This window comes from Rousettus aegyptiacus, unplaced genomic scaffold (assembly GCF_014176215.1).
Source record: "Rousettus aegyptiacus isolate mRouAeg1 unplaced genomic scaffold, mRouAeg1.p scaffold_m13_p_3, whole genome shotgun sequence".
Taxonomy (NCBI): domain Eukaryota; kingdom Metazoa; phylum Chordata; class Mammalia; order Chiroptera; family Pteropodidae; genus Rousettus; species Rousettus aegyptiacus.
Window position 1 is genome coordinate 92,545,013 of NW_023416306.1, and position 24,448 is coordinate 92,569,460.

Genomic DNA, 24,448 nt, shown 5'->3' on the forward strand with positions numbered 1-24,448 from the left:
ATAGTAAGTATGGCCAATGTTTTATTTTCATGTGTATTGGACTTGGACTAGGTGTCTGACTAGGGTTGTCAGGGTAACTAGTTGCTAAGTCTGTCTGCTCTATCACTTACTACGCAGACATTTGTCATGACATTAAATATACATTTTATCATAGACAAACTAGAAATTATATTGATATCGCAGGACTCTTGTGAAGATCAAATAATATTCTACAGTATTTTTCAAGATATTTTAAAAACAATAAATTGCAGAATATTGTTTTTAACAAATTATTGTATAAATTCCCAGAACATAAGTAAATATTTTGCAGAATTGATTCATTTTAGGAATTGGTAAATGTTCTGGAAGGGACTGGGTAGTAAATATTTTAGGTTTTGCCAGCCATATGGTTTCTGTCACAGCTATTCTAGCCTGCCATATAGAGTAAAAGCAGCTATAGATAATACGTAAATGAATGATAGTGGCTGTGTTCCAATAAGACTTTATTTATGGATAATGAAATGTATCATAGAAATTTCATTTTATTATGGAATATTATTTTTGATATTTATCAAATATTAGTTATGTAAAATAGACTTCCAAACATGCAAATTCCATGAAAAAAGGTAATGTGCTGAATTTCAGAGGGTCCTAAATATTGCTCCTATTCAACTTACCTTTCTTTGATCAGTGAGGCCCCTTCATAGATAATGATTTAAAAGTCGGTGATATACTGCAACTGACAGTCTTGTAAATTCTAAAATCCTAGACAACTAATTATTGTTTGGTTAAATTATTACAAACATATCAGCTTGGTAGCTTATAATATATTTTTGGCTATTAAAATAATTTTTGAGATAATTCTAAAAATTTAGAAACTGTCTTAAATTCAGGCCAGTAAAATAGACTTGATTTTTCTGCTCAGTAATGATAACACAAGATTTTAATTATAGTAATATTTACGGGTTTTTAAATTGCTTCGTGAGCTCAATGAAAGAAAAAAACTGAGTCATATCTATATTATTTTAATATCCCATTTTAGAAAAATGTAAGCACTTAAAAAGTAGAAATATGCAGAGGTAGAGGAGCTGGACTTCTATCACCTTGAATTTTGATTCTACACATTGGTATATAACCACTGGTGTCCAGGGGATCTCTGATAATTACTTGCAGTCCAGGAGAATAGATGATGCCTAATCTCTCTTTTTAATATAATGACTTTTGGTGATGATATGAGATGTTTAGCATAAAGATTTGGAGTGAATCTTTCTTAATTTAATGACAAACATCACACTGAATTTGCATTAATTAACTCCATAAAAGCTTTGTCCTAACTTTAGATATTAGCCTAAGTTTAAAATGTAAATGTGGGTTCTTTATATTTCTTCATTTTCCTTATTCACTCACATTCTTATTTTTCCATTCTAAATTGTATATTCACTTTTACAAAATTTATCTTTAGTTCAATTGTTCAGGATTATCGCACTTGCTCTTCCTGAAGTCAGATTTTATGTAGAACAAAGAACTGCAAGTTGCATTCTATAAAGAGGCTAAGGATTACATTGGTTAGGATATAATTGTGGGGGCTCTGAGTGTTCCAAAACCGCAATGGTTTAATTAAGTTCATTTTATCTCACATAAATATCTAGGCTGATATGACAACTGTGCTCTCCAAGTAGAATAATGCTACTTCTACCTTTTTGCTCTTTCCCCCTTTATCCACATGGTCTAAGACAGCTCACCATTTACCCACACTGTAACTCACAGTGAGGGAAGAAGAGAATCTTGGGAAATCATGCCTTTATTATAAATATATGAACTAGACACTACCTACATTCCTCCTATTTCTGCTTACATTGACTAGTAGTTAGGCACATTGTAGGCCTAACTTTAGAGGAGGCTGGGTGAAAGGAGGAATTAATATTTGGAGAAACAAGTAGGCTCTGCCACATCTCTATATGACTTGATAAAAGTGATTTATGTGAGGAGAAAGAACAGACTTTGAAATATGAGACAAATTTAAAGTTTCCACCAAGGAAATAAAGCAGCAAACTGTAATGTAAACATAAAATAGGAAGATATTGATGGAGAGTAATAAGGTTTAAGCTATGGTAGAATTCATTTGTCCCATAATTCTAAAGAGAATTCTGCTGTTATGTCATTGTCATCAGGCATTAAAATCTTCCCTTGGTTTTTCTTAACATAGAGTTTATTCATCATTGCTGTGTCTAATTTCAATATGAACCCATGTATGTTTAACATGGAAATGTAACATTTTGAGAAAGAAGTGCTCTGGCACAAGATTAGTGGTATAGCCCAAATATAATCTCCATCCACACCCAGCAATAACAACACATAATGAGGTGGTAAATGTGGAGCTAGTCCCTACATGGCCTCACATCCCATCTAGGTACCAATAAGGCTAAGTTGAAAATTGAGTCTCTCCCTCCGTTGGCATCAACAAAGTGGAAATAAAGTGACGCAAGTCAGGGTAGTAGACACTACTTCTTCCCTCTTCTGGTGTCAGCAGAACCACAGGGGAAGCTAAGCTTCTTACCTCCACCCCATCAAGGAGGCAAAATTAAGTCGTAGAAATGGGGTAGTTGTTCTGCTTTCCCCCATGTCAGTATAGTCAAATGGGGAGCTGCCTTTCTGTCCCCAGCCATGCAGCAATAGAGTGGTGTAATATTTCTCCACCTTCCCTCTCTTAGTGGAAATTGTATCTACAGGGTTGCTCATTTCCCACTCCCTCTCAAAGTCAATGAGATGGTGCAAGTTGGTGGTCCACTTCTGCTGGGAAGCCATCAGCATGACTGAGAGGTAGATGAACTTCCACCCTGTCTATAATGATGTAATATGTGTCTTCATTCCAATTTTGCTGGGGCCCAGTGGACGCCAATTATATATTTACCATGCCATATGCTACAATTCAAAAGGAGAATTACCTACTGAAATCAAAGATTAACAAGGATCCAGAGCCTCATGAAATAATATCCTACATGTCTAGGCTACAATCAAAAGTCACTTGGCCACATCAAAAACCAGGTAATCATAACATAAATGAGAAAAAACAATCAACAGATGCCAATGCCAAGATGATGCAGATTTTTTAATTGTTGGATAAAAATTTTAAAATAACCATTAAAAATTAATTAAACAATGAATTTTGAATTATTTTGAGATAAATGGTAAGTAGAAAATATTATCAAAGAAATAGAGGTCATAAAAAGAACTACATGGAAATTGTAGACCTAAAAAAAATATAATCTCAGAAATAATAAACTCATTGGGTGCCCTCAAATGTAGAATGAAGAGGACAGAAGATGGAATTAATGAACCTGAGGACAGATCAAGAAATTTGCACAATTTGAGAAACACAGAGAAAATATACTAAAATAAGAAAAAGTCTTAGGTACCTGTAGGACAATAACAAAAAAGCTGACAGCTGGAGTCCCAGAAGAAGAAGACAGAGAAAGTGGGACTGAAAAAGTATTCAGAAACACATAAATCTAGCGATTCAAGAAGTTGAGCAGATAAATCAAAGTAACACATGCCGAGACTTATTATACTGAATTTCTGAATACCGAAAGGAAAAAAAATCTCGAAAAGCAACCAGAGAGAAACAACAACAAAAACAATGCTTTACAGAAAAACATCAATTCAAACATCGAATGTCTCATGTGATCAGATGGAGGACAGAAGTAGCCCACCATATTTTCAAACACTGACAAAAAGAGCTATCAATTGTGAAGTCTATAGTAAGTGAAACTATCCTTCAAAAATAAATGGGGAATAAAGACATTTTCTGGAAAACGAATATTAAGAGAGGATGATGGAGTTTAGTGTCAGCAGAACCACAAAAAATTTTTGTGATGATGTTGTTCTGTATGTTTACTGCATCAAAGTCAATATTCTAGTTTTTTTACTGTAATTTTGCTAGATGTTACCATTAGATTAAGCTATGTAAACAGTACGTAGTCTCTATATTATATTCTTAACAACTGTTCACAAATCTACAATCATCCCTAAATAAAAAATTAATTAAAACAACTGTCCTATTTCTTCTGTAGCAAAATCTATGCTGAATTAGATACTTCAAACAAGACTTTCAAAATATGATAAATAATGGAAAGGTAGCTCACCATGCATAAATGTTCATGGAGGTATCAGAATCAATTACCCTAGCCCTCCAAGCAAAATAAAGGAATAAAATATAAGGCATGACAAAAATGTTAAGAATTCCTTTGAAAATAACTATGATAAGCTTTATTCCTTCTCTTTCAATTAAGTCAGGAGAAAGAGGGGGATTGAGGAGAGGGGAGAGAGAGAGAAAGAGAGAGCTTGCTCTCTTTCTTCTACAGTTAGACTTACTCTTGATTTTAAAAAATCTGAAGAAAGGCTGCTTTCTCATTAGAGTAAAGGTAAAGGAAAAGAAACTGACTTTAGAAGTATCCTCACTGAATTTGTCAGAATGTTTAAGTGACGACAGAATTTGGCACAAGTACACATTTGTTAAAAACTTATTTAAATATATTTACACAAGTAAAACATTTTAATAATATGTGCTCAAATATATACAGTGATTTCTTATTAGTTATGAGATTTGGGATGGAATTATTATTTGTATTTATATAGAGTCAATAAAAATAAATAAAATAAAAAGAAGCAAAGAATTAAATAGAAATTAAATTTCAGAGATATAAAGAATGTTCTCTGTAACTCTATAAAATTTCCCCCCAATGGATAAAACTAATCCACAAAGAAAATTTAAGGAATCAAAAAAATTAAAATTCATTTTTAAGTCTTATTGCAATTTGTGTCTTCTAGTCTAATTTGGCCATTATGAAAATTTGAAAAATAAGGTAGTTAATTGGGATATAGTTCTCTTAATCAGGAGTAAACTCAAGATTGTTTAGCTTTTAATCTGGATATGGCATGATTCTTTCATTCTGACTGTGTTTATCCCATCATAAATATTGAAGTGAAACTCCTGGCTGTTTACCTCCACCTCTGTCTTTCAAAAAATAAATAAATAAACAAATTCACAGGGAAAATATAACACATGATGTATATTCAGACTCTTTAAACTTGTCATTATTATGTTAATATAAAGGAACTTAAACAGGTAAGAGTAAATCTGATGGTGGGGAACTATGGGTCAGGATCCAGGAAAACCCATGATAACCATTATTCTGAAGTATCAATTTTAATGTGTAAAATTAATTGGAAACCGCCATTAAGTATTTTTCATGGTAGATCTACTACTTCTACTATGTTACCAGTTCATAGGCTGTGACATACAATATTACAAAGTTCAGGTAACTCCTCAAGGGTTGCTCTTAAATGGAAATTGAATTGATAAATTAAGTGTAATTCTTTCCACTGAAGAATATTTTAATTCAGCACTCAATTAATTGTGAGTCATGCACTTCTTTTTGGAAGACATTCATTAAATAACTAATATCAGAATTAATAATTATGGGATCCTTTTAATAAGACAATATTGAATAAGGTCTCACAGGAAATTAGATATCATTTTGAACTATAATAATTGCTCACTATTTCTTTAATAAAAGTATATATACATTCAGCACCCAAAAGATTTTCTGAGCTTTATGTATTTTTACTCTTTTGCCAAACCTATAATTTTAATTTTAAATTCTTTCATGTCACAGTAATTATTTTATGTTATTTTCTGGAAACTAAACCTGTCAAGGATGCCCTATTTGAAGAAGGTGAGAACAAATGTAGCAGAAAAACAAATCAGAAAAAAAAAATATTTATAGACTAATAAGGAAGTTCAAATTTCTGATGAAATGACCTAGAGCAGTCTGTTATTATTGTAAAAGAGGTCCCTTCTTTGAAGACAGTGGATTGGAAAATTTTTTGAGGCATATCACCCTAGATTCTCACTTAAACTCTTATCCAGGAATCTATCTGTGAAGCAAACTGAATGCATGCATATTCAAGGACTGCTCACTGCAGAGTTAGATTTTATGTACAACAGGACAATTCTGTTTATAAGAGAAAGAGTGTACTGGATTTTCAGCTCTATAAAATCAATGCTTTATTTACAAATTTAATATTTCCATTGACTGAAACTGCAGTTTTAAATTGGAAAGTTTAAGTTAATTAGAGTAACGTGGCAAATGTTTTTAAAAATTAGAATATTCTTATATCACCAAATAGTATGATTGTCACTTGGTAAATCATCAAAGCAGGATAGGCCCATGGCTACTTCCAAACTGAGCATAAAGTATGCCTGCAGGATAGCCGAGCAGTTTATTAGTCTGCTCTCCATCTGAGAAAAGTTGGGATCTGAAAGTCTTTATTTTTATTTTTATTTTTTATTGGGATATAACTGACAGCATAAAAATTTAAGATGCACAGTGTTAATTTCACACATTTATATAGTATTGCAATATGATTGTTTTCATAGCTTTAGCTAATACCTCTATCACATCACATAATTATAATTTCTCTTTTGTGGTGAGAACATTTAAGATTCAGTCTTTTTGCAGCTTTGAAGTGTATAACATAGTCTGTTGATTATAATCACTATGCTGTGCATTAGATCTCCAGAACTTAATTCATCTTCTCGTTGCAAGTTTGTATCATTTTAAAAAATCTTAATTTCCCTACCCCTTAGTTTCTAGTACCTGCAATTCTACTTTCTGTTTCTATGAGTTTGGCTTTTTTAAATTCTACATTAAGTTATATCATACAGTATTTGTCTTTGATTTTTCTAAGTTTAATGCCTTGAACTTTCATCTATTTGTTGCTGATGGCAGGATTGCCTTCTTTTTGATAGAATAATATTCTGTTGTGTGTACCCTCCGTCTGTCTGTCTATTATCTATCATCTATCTATCTATCTATCTATCTATCTATCTATCTATCTATCTATCTATCATCATTTATCTATCTATCATCATCTATCATCATCTATCATCTATTTGTCCCTATCCTATATTTATATCACCTACATCTACATCTATCTATATCACATCTTTATTCATTCATTCACTTACAAACACTTGGTTCATTTCCATATCTTGGCCATTTTGAATATTGCTGCAAAAATATGGGAGTATAGATAGCTCTTCATATTTTGTTTTCATTCCCTTTGCATGTATATCCAGAAGTGAAATTGCTGGATCATATTGTAGTTGTCTTTTTAATTATTTGAGGAAACTCTCTATTGTTTTCTATAGCAGTTGAACCAATTCCCATTTCTACCACCAGTGTAAAAGGGTTCCCTTTTCTCCACATCCTCATCAACACTACCTGTATCTTGTCTTCTTGATGATAGCGATTGTAACAAGTGTGAAATAATACCACATTGTGGTTTTGATTTGCATTTTCCTGATGGTTATTAATATTGAGCACCTTTTCAAGTACCTGTTAGCCATTTGGATGTCTCCTTTAAAAAAATGTCTATTCAGTTTCTTTGCCCATTTTTAAATTAGTAAAAACTTCTCCCTGAGGAAGTACACATACATTTTACCCAAGCTACAAAATATATATATAAAATCATTTGAGTGTTCCCCTTTAAGTTTCTAAGTTTATCTAACAACCTTCTGACACATAATTTAATCTAAAATCTTCTGGGATAAACTTTGGAAGCAGGAAAAATATAAATATTTTAATGACTGAAAATGCTTACTTCTACCAAATATGAAAAAACTTCCCGGTTTATGTATACGTTTTTTTTTTTTCTTTCAAATTTTCCAAATATATTTCAATTACAAGAACTCCATTATTTCTAGTTTCCCTGACAAATTTCAGTTATTAGATCTGTGAAATTATGAACCAAACCTTGGAAAATACTCCTACATGTAAGAATTTCTCTGTATTTGTTTACTAGCATTAAACAACTAACTGCATGTCCAGTTTGCATTATGTGTACTTAATTTTTTTCTTTATTTTATCTTGTTGTTCATTGAGATTGTTTATACAATACCAGGAATGTGTGAATGGATTTTTTCTCAGACACTTATCTCCACATTTTGCTATCAAATTTTATGATCTTTAACAATCAGATTCACCTTTCTATTATTTTGAATTAAAAAAATCTATATATATTTAAATGGGTGTGATATTAAAAGACGATTTCTTTTGAAGACTCAATGAATGGTGTTACCATTACTCATTTAAAATGGACATTATTTCCCAGATTTGAAAGAGTTTAAAACTTAGAAATCACAGTCTTTGGTTGTTCGGCTTTCTTTTAAAGAAAATTTGGATATTTTTTTATATTATCAATTAAATGTTTTTCTCTCATGCATTTTCATATATCTTATTTAGAGAGTAAAGTAAAATAATCATAGCTGCTTTTATAAAAATGTTTTGCTTGAATTACAATGATTCTTTCAAGAATGTTCTCGAGTAACCCCATACTTTCTTCTTTTCCATTGAATTTACAATAATTATCCTCATGGACTATATGATAATCATGTAAAATAATTTGACTTATTATAAGGCCTAGCCTAAATATCTTTCTAATAGAAGACATTTATTGTAAAATATTCATCTCTCACATCACAATAGATAAAAGTCAAAATGATTCAAATACATAATTTTACTTTTAGTAAGAGGGAATTTCTGATATAGCAGAAACACCATGCCCACTAACCTGGTTCATAAATACTAGTATACTTGTGTAAAAATTGTTAAAAATATCATTTGTTTAGGTGTGTTTCTTTTGATTACAGAAATGCTATCAGATGTTATTTTCTCTCATACTGGTTTCTCAGATGAAATTTTTGGAGTTGATGAAAGAAGGGAAATCAAAGCAGGAAGATAAAAATAGTTCTTTGAATTTTTTAGATTTTTTTTCTTTTTACTGAAGTTTTTCAACTAGACACATTAATTATAATAATGATGTTATTTATATGTATATGGTTTGGGAAAGATAGTTGCCTAAGTTGCTAATAAACTTTGTAAAAGTTTGAAAAATCTTGGTGGAAAGTTACCTAAGAAATAGAAGACACTGTTGAACGATGGTAACCATAGCATCAATAAAAACTAATAAGTCATATTTAGTGTGTTTTGCAAAATTCATCAAACTAAGAGATTTTTGTTACCACGTAAAAATGAGGGCATTTATAAGTGGTAAAGTGTGACATAAATTTAAATAGAATCAAAAGAGAGAAATAAAGAATTGAGTTGCCTTATACTGCATTCACTAACTCTTGAAAGTTTTTTGGTATAGTGTTAAGAAGAGACATATTTCAAAGGTGAAGTTAAATGAGATTTTAATTTTTCAACAATGTTGTTGAGAGGGCACTATATGTCAGGCAGTTTACTAGATGCTGAGGGTATAGTTAATAATAAGTGAAAACAGCAAAACTCCATGCTTTCTTGGAATTTACAATTTGAAGAGAGAGAAAGAAAATAAGTAGCATAAACTATATAATATATTGTCTAGTGTAAACTGCTAAAAAGAAACAAATTAAGGAAAAACGATACAAAAAATGTCAGTGGGTGGTTATGATATTTTAAAGTTTGTAATCGAGTTCTTTGAGAAGGTGATTTTCAGTTAAGAACCAAAAGGAAGTGCGGGATCTAGCTATATAAACATCTTAGAGAATAGGACTCAAAGAGAGGTATAAGAACAAAGACCAGAGAAAATCATGCATCTTGATATGTTCAAGAAACAGAAAGAAGAATGTGGCTAGAAAAGAGGAAAAAAAATGGGTGAGAACAGATTGGAAACAAAAAGAGTTAGATCATGGACTTTCAAGTCACGACAAGTATATTGACCTTCACTCTGAGAAGACATAGCCTTAGAGGAACTTGACAGAGACATAACATAAACAGATTTACATTCCACTTTTCAGATACACTACTACTAATAAACTACTATATTAACGGTGAAACTAAAATGGAAATGCCTGGTTCATATTTAAATGAGAAAATTCTCAGAACTCTGTGGGATGGATAGGTGTTCTCAACTCACTAGGTTCACAAATGAAAGGTATTGGTCTGGATGATATTAGGGCTTTGACTGTAGTTCTGCTGTGAGCTTCTTGTGGATTAGGATAAAAAACATACAATGTAAATCGTAAACATGAGAAATTTTTAAATCATGTCTATGAGAAAATGATCTTGCCAGTACTATGACAGGAAAACTTAGACCAGGTGTTGGATAGGCTTTTTCCATTGACTTCTCTTTCTGAGCTAAAACTTGACTTAATGCAATTTTTAAAAGTCTAATTTTTCAGCTGAAGAAACAATTTTCATTTTCAGAAGCAACAACTCCTTTTACACAAGTGTAAAAGAAACAGAGACAAAAGCCAGACAATTAAATTTAGGATAGGCTTTGCTTTTCATAAATGATGAGAAGAAATATTACAAATTACTGATTTTGGTGAAAAGTAATTAGGTAAATAAACACAACAGAATGTATGTATAAAATAGTACACTTTGTTGATTTATCTTGACAAACATAATTGAGTTTTAATTATTTATGAGTTTTATGAGTTTTTCCATATGAGGTAAGTGAACTGTAATGTAATTTTAAGAGTATAAAATATTTATTTTTATCTATTCATGTTGGCGTTCTATTACTGAGATTATTCTTTGAAAAAGCATAAAAATACCAGACGTGTTTGTCAAATATATTGTGTTTGGAACTTAATCAATTGGATAAGGTTTCAATGTATAATTATTATATGACTTAACAAGAAAACAAAGCTATTTATTAAATATTCCTCTTTAGTTACCTCAGATTAGCAGTAAATATAAATAATTATATAATATTACACAATCGTTTCACAAAAATTACTTTGTTAAATTTATGAGTTATATTTCAAAAGTATTTATATTTAAAACCACATGTAAAAGCATAATAATTGATCATGAACTCTATTATGAGGGGGAACAAAAGATTTGATCAGACTGATAAGTATAATTCAGTGAAAAACAAGAGAAGTGGAAGAGAATATAGAGATTAAGGAAAATAAATGGCAACATTACGTAGTAAACATAATCCAATATTTCTTGCTATCGAACATTAAAAAAGCAAGTGGTAAAAATTTATTTACGTGAATCAATGACAGAGCTACAAATAAAAGTCAGACCAATAATATATTTTAAGTTTGACAGCAGATAAGCTACACTTTATTTGCCAATTGTCTTCAGAATTATAAAATATTTTATTAAATTAAGTTGACCATGACCTTCTTTATATCTCCAGTGAGTCCGTATTCTCTACAGCTAGTATAAAGCCTAAATCATTAAATGGGATTTAGTGAATTAGCTACTGATTAAATTGTGAGTTGCTTTAGAGTTGAAATTATGTCTTATTTATTTATTTTCATTCTTCCTTTAGTGTCAAAATGGTTCATTTAGGAAAGCTTAAAGGATCAATCTGAATCACTGTGTTCTTTCTTAGTAATCCATTTTCTCCTATTTATTTTAGTTATTTTTTCCTCCACAATGACTCCTATATAAATGTCACCAAATGGCATCATCTTATCATAATTTAATTGTTATTTTTATGTCCACATCTTAATTTCCTTCCCAGCAGAATTTGCAATAATTTAATATTCCCTTTTAGGATGACTGCTTCTGTTTTGTTTTTCTGAGATCTCCATATCTTTTTTTCTTCAGTCTCTTTCATTGGCTTTTGTTCCTCACTTTCTTCTGCTTGTTTTGGAGCATCCCAGGATTTTGTCCTCTGTAAAAGACAATATAGTGGTTCCTCGAAAAAAAATTATGGAGAGGTGACTGAACACACAGCATAAATACACACACACACACACACACACACACACACACACACATATGCCTTACTGTTAAAGTGTACAGCTGAAACTTATTGGATTTCATTAACCAATGTCACTATAATAAATAAATAAAAATTAATTATGAATAGAACTATCATATAAACTAACGATTTCACTTAAATTCCCAAAAAAAATTTAAAGAAGAAATTCAAACATTTTTGTAAACCAATGTTCATAGTAGCATTATTTGAAATAGCCAAAAGGTGGACAAAAACTCATATATCCATCAAAAGGTAAATATATAAACAAAATGTGGTATATTACATACAATGTAATATTATTCAGTCTTTTAAAAAAAGAATGAAATTCTGATACATGCTACAGCATCCATGAATCTTAAAGATATGCTGAATAAAATAAGCAAACCACAAAAGGACAAATACTGTATGATTCCATTTATGTAAATGGAATGGAATAGTAAAATCCATAGAGACAAAAAGCAAAATAGTTGTTACCAGGGACTGGACAGAGGGAGAAATAGAGAGTTATTTTTTGTTGTGTATAAAGTTTCAGTCTGGATGATGAAAAAGTTCTGGAAATGGACAGTGGTGCTGGTTACACAATAATGTGAATGTACTTTTTGTCACTGAATTAATTGCACACTTAAAAGTGGTTAAGATGGTAACTTTTATGTTATGGATATTTTACCAACTCTCTTAAAGAAAGCATCAACTCTCCCAAAAAACTAATGAAAGAATACTAGGTGGATGATTTGAATGTATCAGGGTTTAACTAAATGGGTATGCAGTGAAACAAAAAGACTCTTATTCCATAATCTAGAATAAGATGGAATTCAAAATAAGAGCATACAATATTTTAACAAATAGTAAAACTGATGAAATGGATGAGGACTTGGCTTGAGTTTTGTGAGATGAAATAGGAAAATGATGAAATCTCAAGAACTAACTGAAAACTGTAGTTAGAATTCATCAGAGACTACTAACAAATATGTAACACAGTACGAGGTAATTGGGCTGAACATCATTGAATTCTTCTTGCCTCTTATAAAGGTGAAGGATGGCAAAATTACTGTTAGTGTCAAGTAACCCGAGCTGTTGGGAGAATGGGACTAAAGAAAAGTAAACAATGATTGGCAAATGCACACTTTAGTTTACTCAAAGTCTGTATCTGTGACTCTAGTATTGTTAGTGAATCTTTGATAATTTATAATTCAGTAAAGTCATCCTACAACAGAGTAGAAATTGATAAGTATAACTTCAGCTTGTTGACGGCTGTCAAAGGAGATAAATGGAAGTATGTTCCCTCTGGTACATTTCTATAATAAATCACGGCACTTAGGTCTAACCAAACAAAACAATGAATCAGCAAAAGTTATCATTAATTGTCTTACTTTTCTATAGCTCAGAAATTTGCTACCTTAAAACTGTTTCTGCTTTCTAATGTTTGCATATCAATAATACATCTTGTTAATATTCAAAAAATCAATTATGGACTAATATCTGATTATGAAAACTATGTTGCATAGAATCAACCGGATGTCATGTGGCAACTTTTAACCCAGTTAACAAATTATGAAATAAGGATAATTTGATTTTACAAATGTATCTTGTACATGAGCATCAGATTTATATTTGTCTAAGTTCCTGACAATTTTAATAATGTGCATAATTAAAGAACACTAGAAGCAGGCAGGATGAAAAGGAAAGGTGAAGTAGAATAAATAGATACCGTCTTTAAATCAATGAAGGCAGTTCATATAAAAAGAGGAAAAATAAAAGCTTAACAAAAAATATTTTAACAAAATATTTCAACTTATAAAAATTTAAAACTCTTAAGCTATTAAGAAAATAACTTTATGCTGAAATAAATCATTTTAGTTTAATTTTGGTAAATTACAGATATTTATACTTATAGTTTATAATTATTTATTGCAAAATTAATCTTATTTTGACTCACACATATCTAGCAATGATAAATGATGAATATACATAGTATAACTATTATAATTACTTCATATAATTAATTTAAAACATGTAGTATAATTCAATATTCAATGTACTCTATAAATTAATATTAAAATAATATTTTATCTTTGCATATTATCGAGTACTATTGATCTTCCAGAAATACATGTCAGATTTATATTGGGCATTCAGAATCTCCTAACTTAATTACACACATTTCCTGGAATGTACTTGAAGCCATTTTGAAAAGAAAAAACCTATAGAAGATTGGTCTTTTATATTCATTTTTCAGTGTTAGGTTTGTGGCAACTCTGAATGATTAGAATAAGCTCTTTAATTTTTATTCATTTATTTATTTTTATGCCTACAGCACCCACTCTTCCTAGGTGGTCTCCCATCCAAGTACTAAATAGGCCCAACCCTACTTAGCTTCTGAGATCAGATGAGATCGAGCATGTTCAGGGTGGAATGGCCATAGACAGAATGAACTCTTTTAAACTATCTACAGACCTTGCCTTTGTTTCAGCCTTCTCCTAGCATTCAGATGCTACAGAGAAAACTGAGCCCCAAATGAGAATGAGGAACCAAAACTTGATTTGTTATATATCATCTTGGTAGACATTATCCACATTGATTGATAAATGTATAGAGGAGCATATAATACCTTCTTGCAAAAAAAAAAAAGGAAGTCTGTAAGTAAAATCAAGCCAATAGAAGTTCAAGTTTCAGTAGCAAAGTTTCTTTTATAAACTCCATATTAAATTTTTTAAAAAAAATTAAAAACACTGGTGATTTACCAGAAACAGGTAGAAATAAGAAAAATATACCTATGACAGGTGGAAACTATACTGGGTGAGATTCACATTTATATGAGTTTTACCTGCAGGCATTCTCTAGTCTATGAAGTATAGAGTACCTATAATTCCAACAAAAAATATGGTATAGCTAAAATGCAAACAAAACTTTTATTGGATTCAAGAGTTAGAGGATTAAATTTGAAGCTGTCATAGCTTGTGAAGATTTAAATGGAGAGCCCCAAATAGGAAGAAGCATGAGAATTTTTTAAATGTTTGTGTAAAGTATGCTTAAATTTATGAAAGGCACCTGCACTGCTTCTATGCAGGAGGTTTTTGCACAATTCTAGAAGAAAACATCAGCTGGAGGCATGAAAAAGGCCAAGAAGAAATTCCGCTACTGTTTTCTCACTCCTCCATGGAGATACAGTTCGTAATCTGATATCTCCTTTGGAAAGGTAAATTGTCACCATTCTTCATTTACCACAGCCCAGTCCCATGTTACTGAGAATAAAATCTGAGTGACTATGGCCAAGATACCAGGGACATCCTTTCTCCACGCAGCACTGTCTTATAGGGTGAAAGTCTACCCCAGTTGCAGCAGACATAGAACACTGTGTCCCTCACTGCCTACATTCCAGCATGTGAGTAGAGCTGAGTTTTTATGAAGCTATTAAAAACAGAGACCACTGCCCTGCCCAATATCTTGTTTGTAAAGTAGTGCTGTTACTCTAAGAGAACAACATGGTCTCTATCCTTATCTCTGGGGCAGTGACACAGAAATTTTCTCCAGACAGTAAATAGCTGGCTTTGTGAACAGACAGCTTCAAACACCATCACACTATCTAACACACATATAAGGAATCCCAGAAGAATCGCTTCTTGGCCTGTTGGCTAATATCGAGTGTAGTATGAAGTCCCAGAATAAGAAAAGTTAAAACAAGATTTTTAAAAAATTTAAAAATGATCAAGCACTTTCAAAAATTAGTAACAGACATAAAACCAGATCAAATATACTCAGAGAATACCAAGCAGAATGAATAAACAAAGTCAATTAGCCATGTCAAATTTAAAGCGCAAATCACAAAAACAAAAGGCAGAAAATCTTGAATTCAGATGAGGAAAAACACATTATATGCAGAAAAACAGGTATTAGAGCAGTTACTTTGCAAACTTTAGAGTGACATTTTTAATGTGTTGAATGAAGGCGAAAAATGCTGTCCACCCGAAATACGATATACATACTCCATATGGTGAAAGTATATTCATTATTTAAATACTAATTTCAAAAGAAAAATTAATAACTTTATGGTGGAGAAACCTGGCAAACATCTCCTTGACCATGTGATCAAAGTTACCATTAACCAGTAATAGAACATGTGCCTATGATGTACTGAGCACATCACCTTCATGGGATTCTGCCCCAAATGCATAACCTCATTCTAACTATTGGCAAACATCAGATAAATCCAAGGTATCTGAACAGTTCTCTTTACAAGTGTCAAGGTCATGAGAAATGCTTTCTTGTATGTGTGTGTGTATCTTTCAGATGACTTAGCTTTCTTTCTGCCTTTCTGTACATTTAATCAAAACTAAAATTTCTTGGTGAGAAAATCTAATAACCATAGCCTCGCTAGGAGTCACCCTTGTGGCCAGGACATCAGGGAGATGATTGCCCTACCAGAACTATAGAGATCAGTCAGGGCGCAAGATGAAGAGGAGAATGGGTATAAACAGAATAAAAACATATTCCCACTACTACCATACATACGATTAGCACACATGTATTTGCTCTGCTACCTCACGCTTGTGCCTTCCACATGTATGTTTGTTGTTATGTCCTTTGGTGAATAAAACAAGACACTGCACTATGGAGCATTAAATGTTAAACCTATTTGGCTGTGAATTTTGTAATACCTTATTTACCTACATATTTTTAATTGGCTGCTAAGAAAACTGACTTAAAAATGAACAAATTTTCATGTTTAAAGTACTTCAGGAAATAAAGGACAATTAAGTATAAAGAATGGTTTTAAGCACTTACAATCAAGAGAAGTAATAAAGTACACATATAAGCATAATATAATATGTTTTTCGATTTCGATTTTTAAATTGTCTTTGTGGACAGTCAAGTTCACCAAATTTTGAAGTGTGATCATTTTGCTGCAAAGATAAAGTGCCTCATACAATATGTAATAAACTCTGTTATTAAAATATCTTCAGCCACTTTGACATGTTTTTCACCTCCCCTTCTCTTCCCTCTTTCTCATTAGTTTGGTAAACACACACTAACTACAACAACAAAGACACACACAAAAATAAGAAATCATTCTTTCAGACTATTTGTGAAAATCAATTCAACTCTCACAAGTGTCTTCCCAGGAACTCAGAACTTATCTTCTTCCAGTATAGTCAATGACTTTTCAGTGTATTTTGGTAAGAATAGTTTATATAATGGAGTATATAAGCTTCTCTTTTATCTACTGGTATAGAAAATAGAAATGATAGATGTCAAAAAATGAATATTAATAGTTAGGGTATAAATTTTTAAATTATGTGTAAAATTCCTGAATACTTTAGAAAATTTACTTTCAACTTCTGAGGTCTAAGTTCATGGCATGAACACCCAATAATAATGAAGTAGGCCTGGTACAGATTTTTTCTCCCCACATTTACCTTATCTACTCAGAATGATTCAAGGGAATTAAATGAATATAATAAATATAGTCAAGTGTACAAAATCAGAATAATAAAAGTAAATTAGACAGATTCTGTGATGTACAGTAAATCCTTAACATTGTCGATTGGTTCTTGGAAACTGTGATTTTAAGTAAAATGATGAATAATAAAATGATTTTACCATAGACAAATTGATATAAACAAGAGTTAAGTTCCTATAGGATATTTCTGTTCACAAAAACATCACCAAACTTCTAAATAAAGATCCAAAACACTTTTAATATTAAACATTGAAATAAATGGAAGCTATATATATATTTAAGAAAGAAAGATAATTGTTTTCCAAACCAATTATTCCATTCAGGGTTCAGGGTGACTGGAGCCTCTCCTGGCAGTACAGGGCATAAGGTGGGACTCCACCCTGGACAGGACATCACAGGGCTACTCACACACACAGACACACAGACTGAGAAAATTTAGACACAGCAATGCACATCTTTGGGATGTGGAAAGATAATGGAATACCTGGAGAAAATCCACGCAGACAGTAGCTCTTGCTGAAATCAATCTTTTCCTCATCAATACTATAACCAAATGGTGAAAACGAGTTAAACAAAGCAGCATTATTTGAAGACCTGTTGTTGTAACTTCTAGGTTTTTTGTTTGTTTATTTGTTTGTTGTTTGTTTGTTGTTGTTAAAGGTGAAGCTAGACATGTTTAACAAAGTTATGTGGGAGTTTTATGTTTTGGTATCAGGCACTAGAATAGCTAATAATCAGTATAACATTGCTGCAGCATGTGTGTGTTATCCAGAATTTTTATCTTTCTCGAGAATCTTGAGGGTAAGAGAGATGATTAACAAAGTGGAATTTGGCATTTCTGAGTAAACTGACGAAATTATATATCATAGCAATCCAAGGCCCACAAAAATCCTCAACAAAATATTTTGAGTTAACATTATGATTAAATTTAACAGTATGCTGAACTTCAGAATACTTAATGCATTCAAGAGTAAAGCAATCCAAATGTCAGTGCAGCTTCTTATATTCATAATAATAGAGGATAACTATTATTAATGTTCCACTTACCTTTATGACTATATTTTAAATAAACCAATCAATTCAAATTCACTTCAATTTTCTACCAATAGGGATACTAAGGGAAGGAGAGTCTGAAAGATATTTCTTATGTGAAAGAAAACCAAATATCCTAATTATGATTTGTCAACTGGTAGAAAGTAAACCTGCATCAAGGAAAGTAAACTTTTGTCCTGAATGTTTACAAATTGAAAACACCAAGGTGAGATTTTTCTGAAAATAATAGCTTTATAAACATTTCAAACATCTTACAAGTTATTTTATACAGATGATAGATATGCATGTCTCATTTAACACAAGGCATTGCTTAAGTCATTTTCCCCCTTTTTAGCTCCACAACAATAAATTAAAAGATAATAAATAAAATGTCATTTTTATATTATAGTTTATATTACAGTTTCCTATTTTGTAATTTGTTCCTCCTACTGTTGATTCCCCCCCCCCCCCAAAAGCCATTTAATGTTTACAGGAAATTTAATATAGTATTTTCTCAGAAAGTAAAATGGTTTTAATAGCTGTCATTTAATATGCTTTCGATAAATAAGTACATCTGGTTTAGCATTTTCTATCTGAAGTCAAAATGACCTTAACTTAAAGATTGTTATTGCCTGTGTTCTATTACAATTTTCAAATAGAAAAAATAAACAAAATATTTTTTCATATAGAAAAAATAAACAAAATAAACAACCTAAGGAATTACAGTGGCTGAATTCAAAACATATTAAAATAGAAAGTATTGAAAGAATTGAATTATATTTAGCCATAGCTAAATATAATGTGAACATCTACAATGTTTTCAGCAATGGAATCTGAAACAATGAAGTACTATTCACTTCTCCTCCAGTATGTTTTTGAAAAACTCCAGTACTTTAAGATCTGATTCATAACATAACAGTTTTCAATCTACTGAGTCAAGGGAGCTCAATCTTATTGATTTCGTTAATAAGAAAGGCATACTATGCTCATACTAATCTAATAAAGAGTATATGAGCAAGATTAGAACACTTAACTGAGAAGCCTATATGCCAATGAATAAAATAACATATCTATTTAAGTAAATGGTTGGTATGCACTATATATAAATGAGTAAATTTCTTTTTTCTGTGAAAAATTAAAGTTTAACACTAACGTTTGTTGTTTAGTTTGATAGATCCTATTGGCTAGTATAAAAAAGAATAACACTGAATTATTGCCCTCAAATGCTTAGAATGTACAGAAAATAAAAGAAATTGAATCTTAATAAAAATCCTTTGATATGATCTTATTAAATCTTTACCAGGAAACTTAAATATGAAATATGAGAAATAGGAAAAAATAGAAGTTTTTTTCCAGACATCTGTTTTCGATAGCTATGTGAATGATAAATTCATTTACCTGAAAAAAAAAAAGTGGAGACCAGGATATAATATAAAAGATATTGAGGTCATTTTTGAACATGCTAATGACTAAAACACATCCAAGCAGAGGTAACCAGCAGCTGGAAGAGGGTCAAAACTTTAATGAATCTTAATATATAGTTTTAAATAATCTTAATTGATTATATTCATAATTTTACGTACGCTGAAAAATTCAACATTTATGTGATGGAAATTTGTAGGTGCTAAGGAAGGAATTTGATTAGAGAAAAAGAAGTGTACAGTTACAGATATTGTGTTGTCTTAATGATTAAAAATAAAATATATTTGTAATGTTTATTTAATTCATTTTAAGAAAAATATAGTCAAAATTTCCACATATCCATGTGAAATATTTGTAGATACATTTTTCTTAGTTCTTTTGTTCATTGGTAAAGGGTGATTAGAAAAATTTTGACGAATGTGCAATATAAGATATAATCTATGATAATCTTGTTAAAGATCTCCCTGCTAGAAGTTTCCACCTTCCTTCTGATTCACAGACACACACAAACATTTATCTATGTATACATATGAAGTAATTATATGTTATAGTGTGTAATATATATAGTTGTGTCTATATCTCTATCTGTCCATCTATCAACTACTTTGCTGTCCTTTTTAAAAAGCAGGAGCACCAATAAATAGGGCACAGCTCTAGTAAATAAAATTTTCATTTTTATTTTAATAAGAATTTTTATTAGTATCAATTTTTTAAAACTTCGAGAACATATAATGAATTGTATATATACATGCATGTATACAGACATGCACACATGCACTTTTTCTAATAATCTAATAAATTCATGCATTTGTATTCTTATTTAGCATGTATCTTATTAGAATGTAATGCCTTTCTACCTGTCAGTGTCTTTAATTTAAGGCAACCTTGAGGCTGACAGAGAACAAAAGAAAGTAGGAAAGGAGTGCATAAAAGGAAGGGGAGTTATCTTACCAGAATATTGGGGAGGCTGGGTTTCCAGGAATCATGCCTTAATCTACTTTGCATAATTGGCATGAGGTCACTAATGCCTTGCCACCATGAATGTAGTAGCCAGGAAGCTCCAGTAGTGTCTATATTTCTGCCATGAACATAATCTTCAGCAGCTGCTATTGCCACTAGCAACAAAGCTGCTCTGCATCATAAATACAATCTTGCAAACACTGAAGTCTCCAAAATTGGAATGCTTCTGTTTCCACCTTCCCACTGTACTGTTCCTGTTTCTTCACATTGCTCAAAGGCATATGATTAGTAGAATCTCCATCACCTGTTAGTTCCTGCCAAGTTGCAAAGAAGCCTGAGGAAGCAAATGTTCTAGTTGCTATAGGATGATGTTCAAAAAGCACTGGGCAGTGACAAACACGAATGATACTGGTTTACTCTGTTAATAACAGGTGGGACATGAGTACCTAACCCATTACAAGTTGGAAAATGACTCAGCTGCCTGGTAAGTGATGGAAAAATACTTGGTCAACATCACCTGCTGCATTTATTGGGCTGCAGACCACATATTCAATGACACCATAATTTAGAGGAAGTAGTGTAAAACAAAACAACAAATTGAGCACAAATTTACTATGTTAGTATGCTTTCACTAATTTTGTGCAGCTGTCAGTAAAGTCCTAGAAGAGAATGAACTGAAACTAGAATTAACCTGAGTGTCACGAGAGATGAAAGTGAATAAAATCAGCTTAGCTAAGAGAGGCACTCTCTGCTTACAGCCTAAAATCAAACTTGTCTGAGAGCTCCCTAGCTCAGAGCCTTGACAGGTTGGAAAAAGCCGTATGCTTCTGTATATACTGGTTCTATTAGAAGTAGAGAATGTCAAGTGGCAGCTTTAACGATATATACAACTGGGATCCCAAACTTTTCTAAGCATCATTCATTAAGGTTATTCTGCCAAATGAAATAGTGGAAAGAAATCACAAAACTATTGTTTATGCGGAAAAGTAAAAAGGTGTGGTCAAGGCAGTGGCCATTAACCTACTGTCTATCTAACAGACAGAACACAGAGCTCAGTAAATGAAATACTGAAACCTTCAGACTTAAAAAACTATGTTGATGTAAGGGTCTAGCTTACTTAGAAGCACATACACAGGATTGCAAGCTGGTTTATCTTTGAAAGTTTTGAAGTAACTTTTGTTTATGTGAAATCTCAAGTTTGGTTTGTAACTGCCTGTAATTAATTATTCATTCAATCTCTAAAGCAGTTTATAATGAACTCAATTTTCACCAGCTTAAAATGGACTGCTAAATCTATGCAGCCTGCTGGAAAAGTATCCTTCCCAATGAATCACTCTAAAGTGGCAATAAGTTGTAATGGATCAGTAGTATTCTTCCAAAAGCAAAACTAGGGCTTTCACATTACCTTAAAAGTGCATATTTTCCACAAAATCACATCCGCTAACATTGGTTTGTGCTACAGATGAGTGATTACTTGACTCATTTGGAATGAAAGCCTTGTTTTCTCTTGCGTTGGTACCACTGTATATTATGTGATTTAGCTAAAGATAAATTATATTTTAGTTTGTGAATTATTAGACCCTAAGAAACAATAGCCACATATGATGGAGCGATTCCAGTTTCAAGCCAGATATAGTAACTGGATGAGACTTAGAGCCAGTCTTACCCAAGAAGAAGATGATATATTGTGTGCATCGTGGAAAAAAAGATGGATGTGGTTAATGGATAGTTATAGGGGTGGGCTTTGGCCTGCAGTTTTAGTAAGTTGACTAAACACCAAAATACAGATTCTCTACCAGCTGCCGACCAACAAAGGATGTCCATGCAACAGAGTCTGAGAGGATATGAAGCAGTTGGGCATCCTTGGGGAAAGTATCAATTTTTAATTTTTAAAATGAAACATATTTTTTCTGTTTCTCACTTTTTCCTGGATGGAATGTGGTTGCCATCTTAAATATATAAGATTAAAAATATGAGTATCAAAGTTTACATGTTAAGGAAGGCACAGAGGGAGGAAAGGATTTGATTTAAAATAAATCTTTAATTTCAGCCATTGATAGGTTTCTTTTAATTGTAATTAAAAACATTTTAAACAGATACTGTCTGCTGAAATAATATGTTAGTTGTTTGACTATTCGTGCAATTTGTAGATACAACATAAGAATGAACAACAGGATTTTGAAAACACAAAAAATCTCTATTAGCGTAAAAGCTATCACAAAGAAAAAAAATAGAACGAGTGTTAAGTAGTTTGAAAATCACAGATATCATCTCAGCTCTGAATCTATGGTCAAAGAAAATATCTATTTACATGAATAACTCTTATTTCACAGGTTTTGAAATGTTAGGTTTTCATAAAATCACCTGCACTTCTTATTTAAATGATTATTGATATTATATGGAAGCAGATAAGCTTAGGAATGAACCTTTTGCCAAGGACCACCAGTGATTTCAATGTAGATTGTTCATGGAACTCACTTTCTGCTGCTTCTGTGCTTTACAAAGAAATAATATTTTATTTGGAAAGAACACTTTGGAGCAAGACTATCTAAGCCTAAATTCTGGGTCTACCACTTGTGAGCTGTGTGGCCAGGAACAAATTACAAACATTTCTGTGTCTCGGGTCCTCAAATATAAAATGCAAATGTTCCTAGCTCTTACCTCATAGGACTGTTGCAAGGATTAAATGTAAGAAACATGCAAGAGTTCCTGGCATATGGTAAACATTATGTAAACATTAGCTATAATTATAAATTAGTCAGATCTATTATTGATTGAAGATAGAAAAGGGAATAGGTAGATTTGATTCATTGAAAGTACCAATAAATTTTAAAATATTTGCATATTAAAAAAATGCAAGAATTATTCAGGGCACAACACAATAATTAGCCTGATCATCAGTACTATAGTTTAGCTATTGTACAAATAACAAAAAACAAGGAGAACAATCCAAGTCTAGCAAATGCTGAATTGCAATTTTGATGTGAAACTCACAGATAATTTAGAACACATGTTTAACCATGATATTCAGGAGAGGACTTAATTTTAAATTATCTAAAGTTTTGATGATTCATGAGAAAAGATTTTTTAATTACTGCCTAAAAAATTTATTATAATGTAAAAGTAAAATAGTACAAGTGCTTGTCCAGTAATCAGAAAATTTAAATTTAAATAAAATTATCTGATCAACTCCAGGTTTGGAATAATAAATAAACAGGTTAGAGTAAAGAGACAGGAGAGACCCCAAATTTCTTGACAAATTTGGCTTTGCTTTTGACTTTGGCATACGTTAAAGCCTGATTTTCTTTCCTGGTTATTTTTATTAATTCTTTTGAAATATTTCTTCATTCTTTCAAAACTGTCTTTTAAGATTTCACATGTGCAAGGCTTTCTTTGGTTTTTGTTGTTGCTGTTGTTTTGGTGAAACATTTTTATGCATACTTTATCCTGACAGACACCTGCATGCAGCTTTTTACAAACTCAAGCCCTCTACTCTATTGCAATAGCCCATTTCAGGCAGCCTTTCACCATCATGAGAAACAGTGATGTGTCTGAAATAATGATTTAGAGAAGAAAATACACAGAAAAAATCAACAAAGATGAAATGTACATAACTATTTTTGAAAAAAAAAACTATATATTTATTATCTGTTACAAAAAAATCCTATCTACATGCTGCTCATAAAGTAAAATTGAAAAAGACATATTGTGAGAAAAGAAAAAAAAAGGAGTTAAAAAATATTAAGTTTAATCTTGATGAAATTACTAAATTCAAGCAAAGAAAGAATCTTAAAAATTTATCCAGAAATAATAGATCATTCTCCA

General features: G+C 31.5%; 1 pseudogene; it reads right to left on the reverse strand.

Annotated features, from left to right (window-relative positions):
• Positions 1 to 14,056: 14,056 nt before the first annotated feature.
• LOC118601428 lies at positions 14,057 to 14,175 on the reverse strand (annotated as a pseudogene).
• Positions 14,176 to 24,448: the final 10,273 nt, after the last annotated feature.